Consider the following 19,583-nt stretch of genomic DNA (forward strand, 5'->3'; position numbering starts at 1 on the left):
GCTAGTTCCTGCAAAACTGCAGAAGTTCACTCTGAGCGAACTGTCACCTGCCCGATCTAGTGTGAGAACCCTAACAGACTGTATCTAACGGAGTGGAGATAATTCACCCTCCAAAAAACTCGGGATGCTATTATACCCAGAAGATGAGACGGATGTTAGGCAGCCAAGAAACAATTGTCTGCCATCAATCATCTTCCTCGTAATTTAATAGATATTGACAACACAGATGTGCACATGTACAGAATAAGCACACTGCTTGACGATAATTTCTCAGGCTGGGTTTCAGCCCCGAACACTTCTGATGCCATTAACGACCTTAGTCATAAAGAAGCATAAATAGAGATAGCATCTTTATAAGGAAGTGAATTTGAGAAACCCAGGTAAAAGAGTGTTCAAAAGCAAATACTAGAAAAAAAAATTTATAACACCGCTTGTCAGGCAGGTTTGAAATGACAATTCAGATACTAGTTGACTGTCCCTGGAATGTCATCCTTGTTAATCAAGAGCCAGAGCCCAATGATATAGTGACCTTATAGGTTTGGGAAGCAGTAACACCTTGGAAATTGAGCGAGGTAAAAATTTTGGGTGTTCTTCTTTAATGGAAACAAACCTGTTGGCATGTAGAAATTCCACAGGGTGTTTGGCTGTCAATTTGTTTTAGAATTTCATTCCAGGAAAGTAAGTCGTAACTCTAATGTTATGGAGAAGTTTAAATATTTACACCGGGGGGAAAAAAGCATAAAATCCTCAACCTCTAGAGTATCCACCACTGACAGGGTACATAATTCTACCTAAGACCTGTCAAGCAGACCATTCCATGCAGCATGGTCTCTGTTGGGAAGTTGATGATTCTGTTTCTCTTGGCTGCAAGTTTCTTCAGCCTTTGCCTGAGGTCATCCTAACTCCTAACCCTCTCTTGAAGCCACGGGCTGTAATACATGAGTCACAAGTTAAAATGCAGCCTTTTCTGGTTTATATCATATCCCATTCTGTAATAGTCTTGGAGTGGCATTCCATAATTCAATCCTAGCCTAAACCAAACGCGTCTTCTGGCAATGTATATTGAGAGCCCTACAGTGCTTATTAGTCTAAAGCTATTTAAGTGAACCATTTTTCTATCCCCCTGAGAACCCAAATGTGATTTGTTTTTAATCATTGTGATGTTCACCTTTATCTTCACCATTACATATGACATACTGAATAATCTTGTAACATGTATAAGAAGAGTATTTTACCCAAAAGAGGCGCGCGCCTGTAAGAATTTTGGAGGGTGGGCATATTTCCCACAGACTCTGAGATTGGATGGATGTTGGCAATCTGTGTGGCCTTGAAAAATATCGGTCTTTTGTAATTCAACTAGAAACTACCAACCCAGAGTTCGTAAACAGTGTCATATAACCTTTATTTGAAATACACAGAAATGTTAATGAGGTGTTGCCATGAAATCATCGTTTACTATAAAATAAAATGTGTGCCCAACATCCAACAGTGGAAGTCATTATAGATTTCTTTTTTCCTATGAAGGAATGACACCCAAAGATTTCTGGGTCTTAGAAAGAAAAGAATTCTGGGGGGTGGCCGGATTGCTCAGTGGTTGGAGCGTGGTGCTCATAACACCAAGGTCTCCGGTTCGAGTCCCACATGGGACAGTGAGCTGCGCCCTCCACAACTAGATTGAAAAACAATGACTTGACATCCTGGAAAAACACACTTGTCCCCAATATTTCCCAATTAAAAAAAAAAGAATTCCCATTATTTGCAAAAGTATCATTAAGGCTGTGCAACTGTGGCACCAAAGAATAAGTGCCACTTAAAAATACAGAAAAGTTAAAAAGAGCAAGTGTTCCTGATTGCTAAGCTCTCCAAGTAATGTAAACATATCTGGCATCTGTCCCCACTTTTTCCTGGGGCCTTTTAAATGAAAGGTTAGTAATTCATTCTTAATCACCCACGAGCTGTGAGGTGCCCCATGGCTTGTAGCCATCAGAAGTAATTGCAGGTGCCTCTGAGGGTCTGCAGCACAGGGTAAACGTGATCATGATGGATTCCTAACACAACCTGGCAGGCCTAGGGTCATTAGCTCCGGTCCCCTCCCCTCATTCTGAAGTGCTTCTAATTGTCAGTGGATTTCTGAAGCCACAGTTTGCCAGTTTAGAGTGGAAATTGAAGAAGCTCTGTGAAATAGAAAAAATGTAGACTGAATTCTTCATTTTTGGAAGGGGATGTGTGGGGAAGATAGGGGAGATACGAGTTAAAGCCTGACACTTATGTAAAGCTGTTTTCCTGAGGTAGAAAAAGAAAAGTGAATTTGCTAGCAGCATATTTACCCTTGAATTTATGGAGAGTGACTCTTTCTGGTGTTCAAAAGTCCAGACTTCGATATCATCCAGATTTACTATAAAGCCTTGCTCTTCAAAATGTGGTCTGAGGACTGGTAACATCAGCATCATCTGGGAGCTAACAAGACATGGGAAATCTGGCCACCCCAGACCTGAATCAGAATCTGCATTTTAACAAGAACCCCGAGGTGATTTGTATTGACATTACCATTTGAGAGCCACTGATGTAATGCATATTTGTGATGCTTAATCCATTTAGTGAGCTTAGTGTTCTCTCTAGGAGGCATTTATATTCCAGGTATAATTGCCAAGCAGGCCCTGAAGGAAGCAGGTGCAATGTTGTTCTTTGGCAGAGCATGTTTTGAAAGCAAGGACCGTGCCCCACTGGTCTTGGGATTCCCAGAACCTAGTTCAGCATGTGACATATTGAAGTGGATGGATGGATAGATGGATGGATGGATGGATGGATGGATGGATGGATGGATGGATGGATGGATGGGTGAGTGAAGAGTATGGTATCCCTCCCTCCCCCAAAAAAACTGAAGTGAAGATTTAAAAAATCAAAGTAGAATTTGGTTTTAGTTATTACTTAGTCAGGAAACTCTTGCTTAATATTGTAATCACAATACAGTATAATATGTCAGGCCAATAAAGTCTTATTTTAGGAATTAATTGGACATTTCTAGGCCTCCAGTAGCCTGTGGAGCCAAGTTTGGGATGTGGAAGGGTGTCTTTCAGCGAAGAAGACTGTCTTCTCTTCCCTGAACTCATATGACACTCCGCATTTGTGCCTGCTATTGCTGTGATCCTTTATATTGGCTATGCCCTCTCTCCACTGCTAGAGGATAAACCTTTTGGAGACAGCCTTAAACACTGACTCCCCTGAACCCAATACATGTCCCCCAGCCTGAACCACCACCTGTGGTGCTCATGCCATGTCTGCTAATGATGCAAACCATATGAAAATATGAAGGAATTACTCAGAGAGGAATAATCCGTGTCCTTTCTCCCTCATCCTAAAGTTTACCTGTTCCCTGGCACCACTCCCTTTGGAAGTAGGAATGATGTCCTTTTATTATTGGCACGTCTCATTTTATTCAAAAAATTGTTGGAAATTAGAACCAGCCAAATGATATAAATAGTGGGCAGTTCTTGCTTGTCTGACACACGATGAAACTGGCATTTGTGCCTGTGTGTCCACACTGCCCTCAGGAAGTTGCCCTCTCTGAGATGCATTGCCAGTGTCAGCTCTCATGGAGGTGACACTCCATGCCTCCCATCTCAGGTGGATTCCTGAAATGATGCTTCATAATGTGGATATAAAAGCAGGCCGATAGAGTGAGTAGAAGAAGCACTAGACATAAAATCAGAAAACTTGGATTTGATGCTTTTCCCCCCATTTGATTATCCCCCATGCTATTGAATATAAATCATAGTTTAAGCAAACCAGTGCCTAGAATATTGTTTAGCCCAAAATAGTACACAATAAACACCAGGGGTGCCAAAAAATGTATGCAAGTGAACACTTTGGTCAACGCTGCTCAAGCAGTAGTTTGCCATAATCAGAAGTTGGATTTCCTTTAAGTGAGGTAAATTTGTTGATAAATTGTTGTGAAAAGTTTACATGAACTAAAAAGCCTCATACTTTACTAAGGTGGACCACCAGTCAAGGGGGTCTTTACTAACATCAGTTGGTGGACTCCTGTCTATCATAACTTTTCATCCCAGAACTGCACACTGATTTAGAGTTGCCATCCTGTCTGGACTAACACAGCTCTGTAAATCTAAAAGCTGTTTTGCCTTTGAAATTTGGGGGCTTTAAGTGCAGTGGTTTCAGGGGTTGGGCAACCAGTTAGAAGGGTGACAAGTGACGCTTTGATCCTCTGCCAGTAGGCACAAACCCTGTAGTAGGTGCCTCTAGCGCCCAAGTAGTGATTTTACATGAGAAGTGGACGAGGCATGATGCATGTATAAACCTACTGTAGGTACTCTGCCAAACTGGAGTGCCCACTCCCTTCTCAGGGACAGCAACTACTGAACCCCATTCAAATGCCGACGTGGGGCCCAGTGGTGCCAAATCTTCTGATTTTTCAAAAGAAGCCAAAATTTAAATATTTATGGGAATTCCTAATTCTAAAATAATGTCAACTCATTTGATTTATTTTTTAAACCACTTTATTGAGGTATGATTGACATACAAAAAGCTATGCGTAGTTGATGTTGCAACTCGATGAATTTGGAGATAAGGATGTATACATGAAACCATTATCACAATCCATGCCTTAAACATACCCGTCTGCTCCCAAAGCTTCCTCCCAGCCTCTCTGTGTCTTCTTCTTATTTTAATTATTTGTGTGTGATCAGAACACTTCACATATACAAGTCAAACATGTTCACCTGGGAACTTTAAGCCTCTGGGTTGGGCTAGGACGGTGTTTAAATTACCTGAAAGATCTCAGATACTTGAATGTCAGGTGTAAGCGTGCTCCAAAAAGACTGGTGTGCCTGCCATCATCAAGAGGCACAACATGTATTTCTCGTAAAGCAGACCCAGATTCTCAGTGGCTCCTGCAGGAAGTCATAAGTTGCTGGAAGGAACCCAGAAATGTCAATGCTACTGGGCAATTACTGTAGGGTAATGTCTCCAAACAGAGGAGACTGCCAACGTCTTTGACCTGGTTCAGTGAATGGGCAAGTAGATCAGAGAGAGTTCTTAATATATTGTGGATAAGCTCTTCTCATTTCTTCAGAGATCTCTAGCACAAATTATAAAATCCCTCCAATTTACCTTTTCTTGGAGGTCAACTGCAGTTAAAAGTCTATACAACATTTTTAAAAGGAAGCAAATGTCAAAAACAGACAAATACCAGCCAAGTGACGGGAAATGTCATTCAGGATAATAGCCTTAATAGCATTTGCACAATGGTCATTAAAATATATTCTTTCCTATAAATGCTCTTAACTCTGCGGGATAGAGATGGCTTTAATCAGACAGGTTCTCAGATCAGGTTACGTCAAGATACAAGCAGGGGATTATGTGCTGCCTGATAACATGGGAAAGAAATCCAGAACAGTTTCTTTTATGGTTAAAACGTTTTATGAAAGAAATGGATAGTCAGTTATCTTCATTATTCAGCGTCTACACATAGTAGAGTTGATTGAAAAATGAAGGTTGACACGGTTGCTACCCTAGAAATTTTGAGCTTAATTTTGAGCTTAAATCCACAACTGTAAGAAAAAAGGCATAAGAAAGACGCACCCCAAGTAGAGTGATACTCAGTGGAGTGGCCACTTGGTTTCAACTCAGATCAGGTGGCTGTTACACACCATAGTCCGTGGCTCCTTGGGGGGCCCGGTCAGCACTAGGCTGACCAGTAGAACTGAGGAAACCTCAGGAACTGGCCTCCCCCACATCCAGGAGACACTAAGAGTTGCCATAGAAAATGTGCGTGTATAAGAATTCCTGTGGCTCCTCGGAACGGCACCAAAGGCATGCTAGAATGAAACAGGAAGGGAGGTCTTCTCTCAGATAGCCTCCAAGCCACGCACTAGTTAGGACCTGGCTTAGCCCATTCCTAAACCAACCTCCCAAAGGCCTTGGGAACATAGGGAGTCCCAGATGACTTGGTTCCTTACCTGGGTGAGGTTGGGCTGATTTTTTGTTTATAATTGGAGACTTTCTCTTTGAAATGATAGGCCTGGCAATTGGATTCCTTTTATCTTCATTTTGTGACATCCATCCATCCGTTCTTTCACTGTACTTTTTAGTGAGTGCCTACAATGGACCAGGCACTGTGATAGGTGACAGGGATAGAAAAAGTAACCCAGAGACATGTAATTCCTGTCCTTACAGAGCTTGCAGTCTGGTGGAGGAGACTTATATTAAATACTCCCACAAATGGTAAATAATTATAATCAGTAAAATGCTATGCATTGGCACTCTTTTGCACTTTTTCACATCTCTCAGCCCCAGCGCTTATCCAACCAAGGCTGTGGTAACAAGTACGAGACAGCCTTTGAGCAGCTTCACAGAGGTATAATTTGACAGTGCCTGTCCTGAGCCACTGGCTACTTCTTGCTTCTGGCACTAGGGCTTCTCTGAAGCTAAAGTGTGGGAACTTTCTCAGAACTCACAATTATCCAACCTGGAGAGGGGCAGGTACCTTAACACCCATGGGGCTACCTAAGGCTAATAAATTAATGCCTACCCTTTTTATCCCATGGATGGACAGTTCTAAGATGTTTTTCATAAAACTCCTCAAAATGTTCCAGCAGGATCAAGCATCAGTTGTTCACAGCCGTGACCAAGTCAATAACATACTTGCACTGGTTTTTCTCCTTCCCTGTTTCATTCTCCTAGTCCCTCATTTCCGCTTCCGGAGATCAATCTCCACATAAACTACCTTCATGTAAGCCCTTTTTCAGGCTCTACTTTCAAGGTTAAGATATGCTATGAAGAAGTATAATGACCCTGAGAGACAGGGAGGGAGGGGATATATGTATATGTAAATGAAAGGAACCCAACTTAATATGGATTATAAGGGAATATAATGTTTTACCTGCTCTACTACACATTTTTGGTGGTCTACCCCATAGTCATCTTCTTTTTTTCCCCTGCTCATAGAACACTGATTTTATTCAGGTAACTATCCCTCAGGGAAGCTCAAGGAAATACTCTATTTGGTGTAAACCAGTTATGATAATTCTCTTTAATGTACCAATGATTGATCTAGAGATGAACATATGACCCAATTTGGGCTTGTGAGATGTAAGAAGAGGTCTGCTGGGGGCTTCTAGAATTTTTTTTCTCATGTCCCAAAGGAGATTGTGTGTATCTAGAAGTGACACCTAGACCTGTGTCGAGCACCTTGTGGTCATGAGGGTATCTGTCCAAGGACAAGGACAGAGCGTGGCACAAAGTTTGGGAGATCTGGGGGTTTTGATGCCATTGTAGGATCACTGAAACAGCTAACAATTTCCTTGTTGTTTAGCTATTTTGATCTGCGTTTTCTGTTGGTAAACAAAGGTCACCTACCCTAAAGGATGGATACCTGATGCTACAGCCAAAAGCATCAAATGGAAACACCTGCTTCATGATAGAAGGACGGATCAGATTTTCTCTGGGGATACCTACTAACTACTTCTAAGAGACACAAAAATCTCCCAAGGATACCATTTTCCTGGTGCCTCTTTCTAATGCTGCTTTGGCCCTGAAGGAGTTGCTGATAATGAATAACTAAGAGAAGAAAAGGAGTGAGGTTTACCAAGAGGAAGAGGGGCAGGCTCTGCACCTAGACAGTAGGAAAGAAGAGGAGGGACTTCAAGAACCTCTAGGAAGAGCCTTGCATGTAGTAGACAGTTCATACACTTCAGTGAATGAATCAAACAAAGTTTACCTCTGCTTTTCTTACACTTAGCAGGAGACTTGATTGGGAATTACAGGAAATTCAGAACATACCATCTCTCGATTATCACTTTCTTCCCACCCACAAACGTTAATGTAAAATTTAGAAAGCTTTCATTTGCTCAGCTTAACAGATTGGTGTATTTTAATGCACTCTACATTATGTCTTTAGTACATTTCATTCATTTTCTTTTTTTGGATCAACCACTGAATAATGAGAAGGTATTTTTCTTAACAGGTGTCCAAACATTTCATAACATCAGTTTACTTTGCAGAATTTGCATTGTGAATAGGTGAGCACCTTAAAGATCAGTTGTACGTTCAAGCGCTGAAAGTTGCTCTGTGGTGGTATTAGCTTAATCGCTTTACCAGATGGAGGCTCAGTCAATCTTGTCTTTCTCAGCCACTCTTATTTTTTATCCTATTATGCATTTAGATCAAGTCCTTGGTGGGCAGGGGGGCAAGTAAGAACATTAGACCAGGTTTCTGTTCCAGGGGAGAGTTAGTCCCTAATTATGTCCAAATTCCCCAATTCATAGTCCATCCTAGTTGTTAAGAGAATTAATGTGCATCTTATAGGTAACGTAATAATGCCTCATGTGTCACTGGAGAGTGCAGCCATCACCTAGGTCTGTAATGAGCTGCTCTGTCCCCGTCTCTACTCTCTCTACTGCAGTCACAGGACTTCAACTAAAACTTCTACCAAGCTGGCTCCCAATTCCAGACCTACAACTGTGACCTTCATTCTAAACTCCAGACATTTGCATTTCCAGACTCTCCCATTTTGGTTTTTAAGCAACCCTATTATTTTCTCCCTGCACTTAGCATGGTATTTTGCATGCTATAAAAATGACAAATGAGCAAATGAATAACTCAATGCATAACATGGAAAACCAAAGCTGACTCTCCTAAGAGCTAAACGTTTTAGCCATTTTAAATAGGAACCCTTTAAAGCTGTCATAATTCCATGGCTTTTTAAACAAAATATAACCTTTTTAAAAAACAACTTAGGGGTCACCATTGTATATATCAGTCGCTATCACATATAGGAACACAGTAGTCCTTAGGTATTATCAATCATTTCAGGAAAATAGCCCCTCCTCTACATGAGTTCTTTTGTCTGTTTTGCATAATCATCTCTATCAGGACGTCAGCTGTCATTTCTCACTGCCGCCTGTGTCTGCAGCAGCGTCAGTCCCCAACTGCTTGATCCCCTACTGCGTCTCTCCTCAACAAACTTTATGATTTTTAACTGCTATGAGTTAGGAAACCCAATAGCTAAGTTTTTAGACATGTCTGAAACAAAAATGCGCTTGTTTTAGACATGTCTAAAAAACTTAGCTTCAATAAGCTTGAAGTGAGGCCCTGAGGCGTTATTTATGAGAAGTAAGTGTTGGATTCACTTAAGTTAGCTTTGTCCACTCTGAGGCATTTTTAAATTTTAATTTCCTACCTTTTTGTGTTCTAGACAAACTAAGTGGCTGGATAAGAGAAAGTTCCATACAAACATAACATGCAAATTATACTTCATTTTGCTTGGTACCTACTCTTTTAGAGACTATATCAAGTCTCACTTAGAAAAGAAATAAGATCTGTGAATTCACTAAGGAAATATAGGAAATATTATTTATTCCCCTATCTCTTTCTGTTTAAAAGTCATAATGTTGTCTTCTCTGGACGACTTCAACAATCATCCTTCACAGTGTTTCTCAAAGTATGGTTTTTGGACCAACTGTACCAGAAACATTCAGATTAAATGTTATCATGCAGGTTCTTGGGCCCTAGCCCTGGCCAATTCATTCAGAATCTTGTTTGGTAGTGGATTCCAATATTTGCTTTATTTTTTTTCTTTTAAGCAAGCTCCCTAGGCGATTGATTCAATTTAGTAAATTGATACTAAAATTTACATTGCTGAGCTATTTATGTCTCCATTGGCATGCTTCACAATCTCCACCAACCTTCTTCCTTCCTCTGTGCTTTCCTGTTTCAAGCATTTTGCTTATCTACTTTATCTCGAATTTTCTGCTCTTCAGAACCTCCAATTTCAGTATCCTCAAATACCTTCCTTTGAACATTTTCTATCTCCTTCATTAACCTTCAAATCAAGAATACATAAGGTAACCAGTTTCTTCCTGCACATGTAATTCCTGCCATCTGCTTGACCACTTCCCTGAGCCTCCATGTGTAAATGGGTTACATAAAGTGTTGAAAACACCTTTTGTGGGAGTTTTTAGGAAGAAAATTGAAGCACATTTATGTTTATAGGTAGAAAGAACTAGATGACTTATAAAGCCATTTCCAGGCTTATCTGGAGTCTTCATGTTGTAAATAGTAGTTTATTATTTTTCTGTCCTCTCCCCTTTATAATATTTCTGTCAGTCTTTTTTCTTTATATTTTGTAGTTCTTCTATCTTAGGACTATGTTTTATTATCATTTTGCATCTCCTATTATAGTAGACACGAGCGATCTGCAATACATTTATCAACATGGAATAAATACATTTTGACCTACATTTTGCGTCATTGTTTTCTATATCCCAATCTAAGTGTAAGAAAGAAAAGACTCACCAATTATAATGAAATGAGCATAACTCAACACAAAACTAAGTTTAATTCTGGACTTATTTAAATATCCTCTGGTAAGAAGCACTTAAAAAGCTTTTATATCAATAGCAAACTACACCTTGAATGGAGTAGTAACAGAAATGTAGGAATACTTGTGTAGGCAGGCAATAGTGTGTCAGAAGCAGTGTGGGAGAACGTTAAACCCTGATGAGCTTGGTGTACGCCAAGTGGGCAGCTGATCTCTGATGACTCCCACTCCTTTGCATTGACCCCTCTTTACTTTAGGCATCCAGAGTGCTCCCAAAGAGACTGTTTGTATAGCCTACCCTGATTTGCCCTCCTGTGAATTTCTCCAAACTCTAAAATTACTCTTGGTTCCTCCTTAATAAAAGCTTCCAATCCATCATCTTGGTAGTAGGGAGAAAGTAATCTGATGTTTGCATTTTGAAAACGTTTATTGAATGAAATTAACCTTGGATTGTTGACATCGATGAAGAGCATATTCTTAAGCCCTTCTCCCCACCATCAGAAGACTATGAGTTAGCAACTTGCCATCCCACTTGGAAGTGTCACTTCCCACTTGGGGGAAGACGGAGCTAAATTCCTAGTCCAGAATATTTGCCCTCTGAATCTAGATAATTCTTTTCAGAGGGATTCCCTCTGTAAGACTCCTTTTGACCAGGGTGAGTCAGGAGGGTTCAGATGAATCTAGCCATGCATGACTGCAGAGGAAAGAAATTACTATGGTTTGGATTCCTTTATATAAATGACAACATTAATTTTTCAGGCTATCAATATGGTGTTTCTCTTGTGACCTCTAACCTTTACCCTGTTATAAGGAAGACATGTTTAATCATTGAGGGCTACCATATGAAATTGAGTGAAAGCGTACAATTCAACATTGGAAGGGACCTCCTTTGTACCCAGCCTGCTGTTGCCCAACTCTAGGAATGTGTTTTAAACCACCAATGCTTAGAGAGCAGGGGGAAAAAAAGGTATTTTCTGTAGACAATAGAGTCTGAAGCTGTGATCATGCATTTAAGTAAAAGTGTTATAGGCAAATAGCAGTAGATGTGTAAGCAAAGATTATATTAAATTTAACAATAGGCTTGGGTGGTTTCTTAATGACTTCAACCTAACACTGCCCTGATAAGCTACAGAAAAATAGTCTTGAACTGAACAGCAATCACTTTGTAGATGATGAGGTCTCCGTGTTAATGGATATGCCAAATGGAAATGAAGGTCAAAGGCTTCTGAATGATGCCCATGATCCTTTCAGGCTATTTTAATTGAGCATTTCAGTATCGTGATTCATTGAAAAGGAAGAAACCAGCCTTTCCGCTGCGGCCTCTGCCGGGGTTGGAGTGCCCCTGCGGAGTTCCGGACACGTGCAGAGGGGCTGGTTGTGGACTTTGGACAGATGTAGTACCAGGACGACTTGAAAGTAGGGCATCCTTGGCCCTCCTGAAGAGAAAATTAGTGGCAGGTGTACAGTCTGTATGGAGTTTTCAGATGCCTTCACCTGAATGAGAAACCTGCCTCCATCATGACCTCATGTCTGACAGCCAGCCCTGTGTGATACCAAGATAACTAATCATGGCGTTCAGAGAACTTTTCAGGGTGGTGAAGACATGGAGGTGCTGGGGTTGAAAGAAACTACTGTCAATAGACTTGCATTGAAAATTTGGATCACGTCTCAAATTTTAATTGGGAAAACAAAACCCCAGAAGAATAAATTCTGCATGCCCCAAAGGGATACTAATAGGAAGCTCAGTGCCTAGGAATTCACACAAAAGAAAACAACCTGGAGCCAATGTGAGGATATGTATTCATTCATTCACCAGTATTTATGAAGTGACTACTAAATGCCAAGCACTGTGGTAGACAGTACGAAGCAGGGAAGGCGTGGAGCACAGGTCCTGCTTCATGGGAGTCATGAGTTCACACCAGAGTTTAGACCCGCAGCAGCAACATCACCAGGGAACTTGTCAGGAAGACAGCTTCTCAAGCCCATTCAAAAGGTGAGGCCCAGCCATCTATGTAGCAGCAAGCCCTTCAGGTAATTTTGATGCACAGTAAAGCTTGAGAACTGATTTAGAGGAAGGAAAATTTCACTGTGAGCTGCAGTTTCATGGAAGAGGAAGGATTTGAATAGTAGCAAAGCTCACACCTGGGACGGCATGTGAGCAGTAGGTGGTCATCTAAATACCACCTTGCTGATTTCTTGGTTTTTAAAAAAAAAAAAATTTCATGCTGTATTTCCCTTCAAAGATTCACAGCCATCTCTGAGTAAATAAAATTATTGAATTTTTCAGACACAAAAAAAAAAAAAAAAAAAAGAAACCAGCCTAGACTCAGTTTTAACCTTATCCTAATGGAAAAAAAAAAAAAAAAAAAAAAAATATATATATATATATATATATATATATATATATATATATATATATATATATATATATTTATCTAGTTCATCATCTTTCCTAGGAAATCTGATCTTGTAGAAAGCTCCTGGTGTTAAACCACTCTATAAAACTACTTTTCCAGCATTGCTAATCCACTTTATTTTCCTATTCAGTAGAATTTAGCCATAATCAAAGATTCCCACTTTGGTCTGTTTTATCAGCCCTCCAGGGCCCAAGTCTGGCACCAATTGCTTCTTCAATTTCAAGATGAGTTGAGAAATGACAATTAAGAAGCACAAACCATTGAAAAGTAAATACCCATCACTCATCTTCACCTGTCATGTCTATGATCCTGCTCCATCCCCACATCCACAGATTCCACGATTTGAAAATGAGTATCTTGCTTCCTTGATCAGAATGTAAATGTGAACCAGAGGTTGCCCGGACCTAGTGACTAAAGAGAGCATGTCAGGGGATTAGACCTAGCTCACACCCGGGGGGACAAACACATCTCTGTCTAGGAGTCATGCATGACGGCTTTCATCGCATCCTGGAAGGTAGCAGGGGCATTGTTCAGGCCACTTGGCACTCCGGGATTTTCAAGCCAGCCCTGGTATATGCGCTCTCTAAGCACTGGTGGTTTATAACACAGGAAAGCCCTAGTGCAAAAGTAGTTCATAAGAAGTAGGAATGCAAGTCCGTCATACATGGTGACTAAGTGACACCCCCAAAGTGTTAGCCTAGATAAAGCTTCTCCATTTTACTTCTTATAAAAGAACATCCAAGCTTCTCTCTCTTTCTCTCTCTTGTTCTCTTTCTCTCTCTGACTGTCTCTCCATCCCAAGTGCAATTTCTGTTTAGTGGCTAAATTATAATGGGTTGGAAAAACATGTTACCAAGAAGATTTGGGTCAGCACAACTTTTTCTTTAGCACAAGATTTTATAACCTGAATTAAATTAAATGTGAATCAATTAAAAAATACAATTTGCATTATAGTGATTATTGATTTTTTTAATTACTATTGCTGTATAATAAACCTTCCCCAAACTTAGTGGCATAAAACAACCGTTTATCATGTTCTTGGATTCCATGGGTCAGGAATTCAGACATAGCAAATACACAAATAGCTTGTGTATTTCCACAATGTCTGGGACCTCAGCTAGGAAGACTCAACAGCTGGGGAATGACTTGATGATGTGGGGTGAGATGATGCTGAGACTTCTTTCTGACACACCTGGTGGTTGATGTTGACTATAGGCTGGGAACCCAGTAGGGTTGTTGACTAAAGTGCCAACAAGTAGTCCCTCCAGCATGACAATGACAGTCTCAGATAGCCAGACTTCTTACATGGTGGCTAGCTCCTCCAAGAGTGAGTATCCCACAAGAACCACGAAGCTGAAAGTTCTTTTCTGATCCTGCTTTATATAGCATCATTTCCACAGTAATAGAATTATGGCTTACTGCCTAGACTCAAGGGGAAGAATCAAAGACCCCACCTCTCAAGGTGTCAAAGAACTTTTATATATGCTTCAAATAAGTTTTAAAGTCACCTCATTCATATAAATCATAACTATCAAGAACTAGGGCATTGTATAAAAAAGCTACAGTGGTTGTAATACAACTTTGATTAAATGTGTGTCTTAGTAACCATAGGTAATAAGGAAGATGAGGAAAGTATATGAGAAGGTTTATGATAATACTGATGACTGTTGAAAATGCTTGACATGATTAGGCTTGGAAAGTCCAGGTTTTTTCACCAATATTAAGGTTATATAACTGTATACTTACAAATACTTAAAAACAATTCTATCTTTGGAATTCCTACAAAAGAAATAAGAACATTGCAAGTTATAAACTTTCTAGGTTCCAATAGCCTTTGCCTCTTGAAAACAATTGTTTTATACTACATACTCAATATTACTTCACACCCTAATTCCTCTACAGGCCTCCTTCAAGTTTACACTCCATTTTATTGAGTCTCTCTGGGTACTGAACTCCTTTGTCATCACTTTTAAACATTTAAATTCCTAAGCCTGGACAGTCTTCTCATTAGAGGGAGAGAAAATGCTTTCGTGTTGGTGTCTTTGATATTTGAGGCACTACATGGTTTTAGTTTGTCTCAGCTCCTCAATTTCCTCTGTACAATAATGAGTTTCAGAAGAAACCTGTATGACCTTGTTTTAGACAAAAATCTCTTTCTTATAGTTTTGAAATGATGGGATGAAAAAACAAATTGGCCCCTTTGAGAAGAGAGGAGGTAATATAGAGTGACCTGTAGGAACCCAGGGAGATGAAGCAGCCTCCATTTTGAGCATAGAGTTCTGGGGTCCGAGACAGAGCTGACCAAGAACAACTTTGGCAGCTCATGGACAGCAGGAGCTCAGAATAATAGGTGATTTAAAGGATGTAATTAACAACCTTCCTCTGAAGAGCAGAACGACAGCCTTAGACAGAAGGATCAAGGGCCCGTTTTGAAAGGCTGCAGGGCAACAACCTTCCCAGCTAAGTGAAAGCAAATATTTAAATAAGCGGTGCATCTATTAGTTACAGAGTGACCTCACTTACATGTAGTGTTTCTACTTGCTAAAATCAGACACCATGTCACTTACAGAAAGAAGTTTCTCAATATATGTGATATTTTTCAAATTAAGAATTTAGGCAAAAATAAATTCTTAATAAATAAATTCTTAATAAATTCTTGCCCCTTAATTTCCAATGGTGTACTACTTAGCTTGGATTCATTTCTATTTGTAAACTCAATAAAAGTCTTGAGTGAAAACTTCCGTGGAAAAGCTTTTATAATTCAAAAGACATCATTCTTTTAAAACCCAGAACTCTCTTTGGCTCCTTGAATGGCACTGCCGTGGGGCCTCCTCTTTTTGTTCTGCTCTGCACACAGAGAAAAGAGGTGGAGCCAAGGAAGATGAAAGTTCTTGACACTAATGCCTGCAGGACAAGTCTGGCAACTTTCAGAACAATGCAAATTAATGGCCAAATTACACAATTTTCCCAAACTGCAATGACTTCTTTACTGGAAGTTGTTATACTTGGTATAAATTTGCCAAATACAGTTATAACCCATTGGGTGATAGCCGTAGTTGAGCTCTATAAGCTTCCATGTGCTGCTGGAACCATACCAGATTAGCCCACCGGGTCCAGGAATGGGTGGCATGAGGTGTGGTATACTCTTGTAAGCTTCCTGCTCAAAGGTAGTTGGGGGATGGGGGTTATTTTAATATTTAGAAAGAACCACTTTCTTGTTTTCAGTCTTCAGAAATGAACAAAGTTGGGTTTCTTTTATGGTGCTGGTGGTGGTGATGATTGTCCTTGTTTTGTTTGAATGAATCACCAAGAACCAGAGAATGCCATGTCAGGAAGGGACCCTGAAGACTTAGCTCACACCCCTTAACAATGAAGGAAGGAAAGGCTTGGGGAGCAGCAGTATTTCCAGAAGTAGTAGCAAGGCCTGAGATGGACATCATGAGTGAGACACGTTTTATTATTAGGTCTAACATGACTAATTTTTCTATGTCACATTCTCTTTTCTGATAGACATTTAAAAATAAGGAAAATCTTAGCTTATGTTTAGACAATAGTCAAGGAAAAATCAACATTGATCTGAGTTACTGCTAAGGTTTAGTTCCTGAGTTTTGGTCACTGGTATGAACAAGCAACTATATGTGATCACTGAGTAATGAAAGCATTGTTGAGTTCTACGTGGTTGGATTTACTTGTAGTCCAGTTGGTCTGAAAAACCACTCATTCCTAAGTTATAACAACTGTTGCAGTGAAGTAATCATATGTTATTTTATATTTTACATAGGTTCTGAGTTTTAATTTATTGTAAATATCTGGCTTGCACCAAGGAAATACTCTCAAACACATTGTATTCTTTTTAAATGTAGCTGAAAATATAGGACATTTATATATTGCACAATTATTTATAAACCTTACTTACATGAATTATGAGAGAACTTTTTAAAGGTACAATGATTAGATACCTAAATTTGTGTGTTCAAAGGAGGTGAATGTTCATTTTCCTTTAGCCTAGTATGCTTCAAATTGAGGACCAAAGGGTTGAAAAATCCATTTAGTGTGTTTTTACCAACAATTATAAAAAGAAACAGAATAGAATAGAATGGAATGGAATGGAAGAGAATAAAATAGAAATTGTCAGAATGCATTTAGTAGTGGTTAATACTGTTTTGCGTAACTTTAATTTCAGGATTGTATATATACTGTGTTTCCCTGAAAATAAGACCTAGCTGAACAATCAGTTCTAATGTGTCTTTTGGAGAAAAAAATTAATATAAGACCCGGTCTTATATTACTATAAAATAAGACCAGGTCTTATATAATATGATATAATATAGTATAATATAATATTATATACTATAATACCGTGTCTTATATTAATTTTTGCTCCAAAAGATGCATTAGAGCTGATTGTCCAGGTAGGTCTTATTTTGGGGGAAACAGGGTATACGAAAGCGTTATTCTGGAACATAACCTAAAATTTATGTCTCTCTAAGAGTCACAATAAAAAGTTTAAATTTCTCTATGTTAGCCACTAGTTCTTGGTTTGGATGTTCTAATTTGCCACATTGACTTTATGATCAAGCCTCCTCTGCCTGAGAGTTAAGTAACTTGTCCAGGATCGATACAAGGTGGTACCAAAACTGATGGCTCATCCACTTCTCACTCTACCGAATTTCCTCAACTTTCAAGCTGGATAGAAAATACTTTTTCTAAAACATGCTACTTCTAAGTTATCAAAAATATATCTGTGATAATCTTACTTTATATTTCTGCAACCGCTTTTATTAACAGTGTTAGGCTTATAGATATTAATGCATATATATCTCTGTACTAAAATTGTCCATTTTCTGATGAGAAAGCTGGTAAAACCATAAAATAAAGGTATTTATGGGTACTTATTCCTGAACAGTTCTTCAGTTATCTTTCAAGACACGTGGCTTTCCAACTTGTATATCCAAACAATTTTTCTCTTTTAATCTCATCTTATTTCCACATAGTCTGTCCTCTGTGGAGATACAAAAGAAATCCACAGAGAAAATGGTTAAGCAGTAGAGCTTGATGAATAGACTTAGGAATCCAGAAATTTCATTGTCACACTTTAAACCAGTAGCTGTTGAACACTTTTGGGAAGAACTGCGTGGAGTCTCCAGGGACTGTCCCATTCCAAATCTCAGTTTCCTCCAATCTCCACATCCTACATCACCTTTCAAACCAAACACACAGCAGCTAGTTCCCTGCTTGGGCCTCTCGGGGAAGAAGTCTGTCATAGAAGGAAGGGCTGTGCCTAGCCTATTACAACTCCTTGGCAACTTGCCTAAGCCAAAAAGAAGGGGAATGTGAGAAGAAGCAGAAGACTATACCAAAATAGTTCCAGATGGGTCCAAAGATTTATTTTTATATATTTTTTTGGTTTTAAATTACAGTTGACATACAACATTGTATTAGTTTCATGTGTATAATATAATGATTAGATATGTATATGACCTACAAAGTGATCACCCCAATAAGTCTAGTATCCATCTGGCACCATACATAGTTATTATAATATTATTGACTAGCTTCCTTATGCTGTACTTTACATCCCTGTGACTATTTTTATAACTGGCAAATTACACTTCTTAATTCCTTTACCTTTATCACCTGTCCCCCAACTATGCCCCATCTGGCAACCATCAATTTGTTTTCTGTATCTGTTTATTTCTGTTTCCTTTTGTTTTTTTTTGTTTTGTTTTTTTAGATTCCACCTGTAAGTGAAATCATATGGTCTTTGTCTGACTTATTTCACTTAGCATAATACCCTGTAGGTCCATCCATGTTGTTCCAAATGACAAGATTTCATTCTTTTTATGACTGAGTAATACTCCAAAGTACCGTGTATCCCTGAAAATAAGACCTAGTTGGACAATCAGCTCTAATCTGTCTTTTGGAGCAGAAATTAATATAAGACCTGGTCTTATTTTACTAATTTTTACTTATTTTACTAATTTTACTTATTTTACTATAAAATAAGACCGGGTCTTATATTAATTTTTCCTCCAAAAGACGCATTAGAGCTGATTGCCCGGCTAGGTCTTATTTTTGGGGAGACATGGTATGTATGTACCACATCTTTTTTATCCATTTGTCTATCCATGGACACTTAGGTGACTTCCATATTTTGGCTATTGTAAATATTGTTGCAATGAATATAGAGGTACATATATCTTTTTTGAATGAGTGTTTTAGATTTATTTCTAAAGATTTAAACATAAAACATAAAACCATAAATGTATTGGAAGAAAATATGAATAGAGTTTTTTTGTAAAAATTCTTGAAAGGTAAAAATAATGAACTCCCAACCTAAATAAATAAATAAATAAATAAATAAATAAATAAATAAATAAATAAATGAAAGAAAAAGTTGGTAAATTCAGCTACTCAAAAATAAACATTTCTACCTAAGTGAAATACACCTAAACAATGTTAAAAGGCAAGCGAGGAAAAATGTTTGCTACATATTATGTAGTAAAAAAGCTAATTTCTGTAATATATAAAGAACTATGAATCAAAACAAAAGAAACAATAATCGAACATAAAAATGGACAAAAAATTGGGAACTAAAGTTCTTTTAAATATGCTATATTTCACTTATAATAAGAAAATGTGAATTAAAATTGGATAGAAATTTTCAGTTATCAGATTGGCAAAGATTAAAAAATCGGTAACACTATTTTGATTAAGGTATAAGAATGGTCATACTCTCATATATTTGTAGTGGGTGTACAAATTGGTACAACCTCTGTGGAGGGTAATTAAAGAATAGCTATAAAAATTAAAATATACATACAATGTGA

This window comes from Rhinolophus hipposideros (assembly GCF_964194185.1).
Source record: "Rhinolophus hipposideros genome assembly, chromosome: 5".
NCBI lineage: Eukaryota > Metazoa > Chordata > Mammalia > Chiroptera > Rhinolophidae > Rhinolophus > Rhinolophus hipposideros.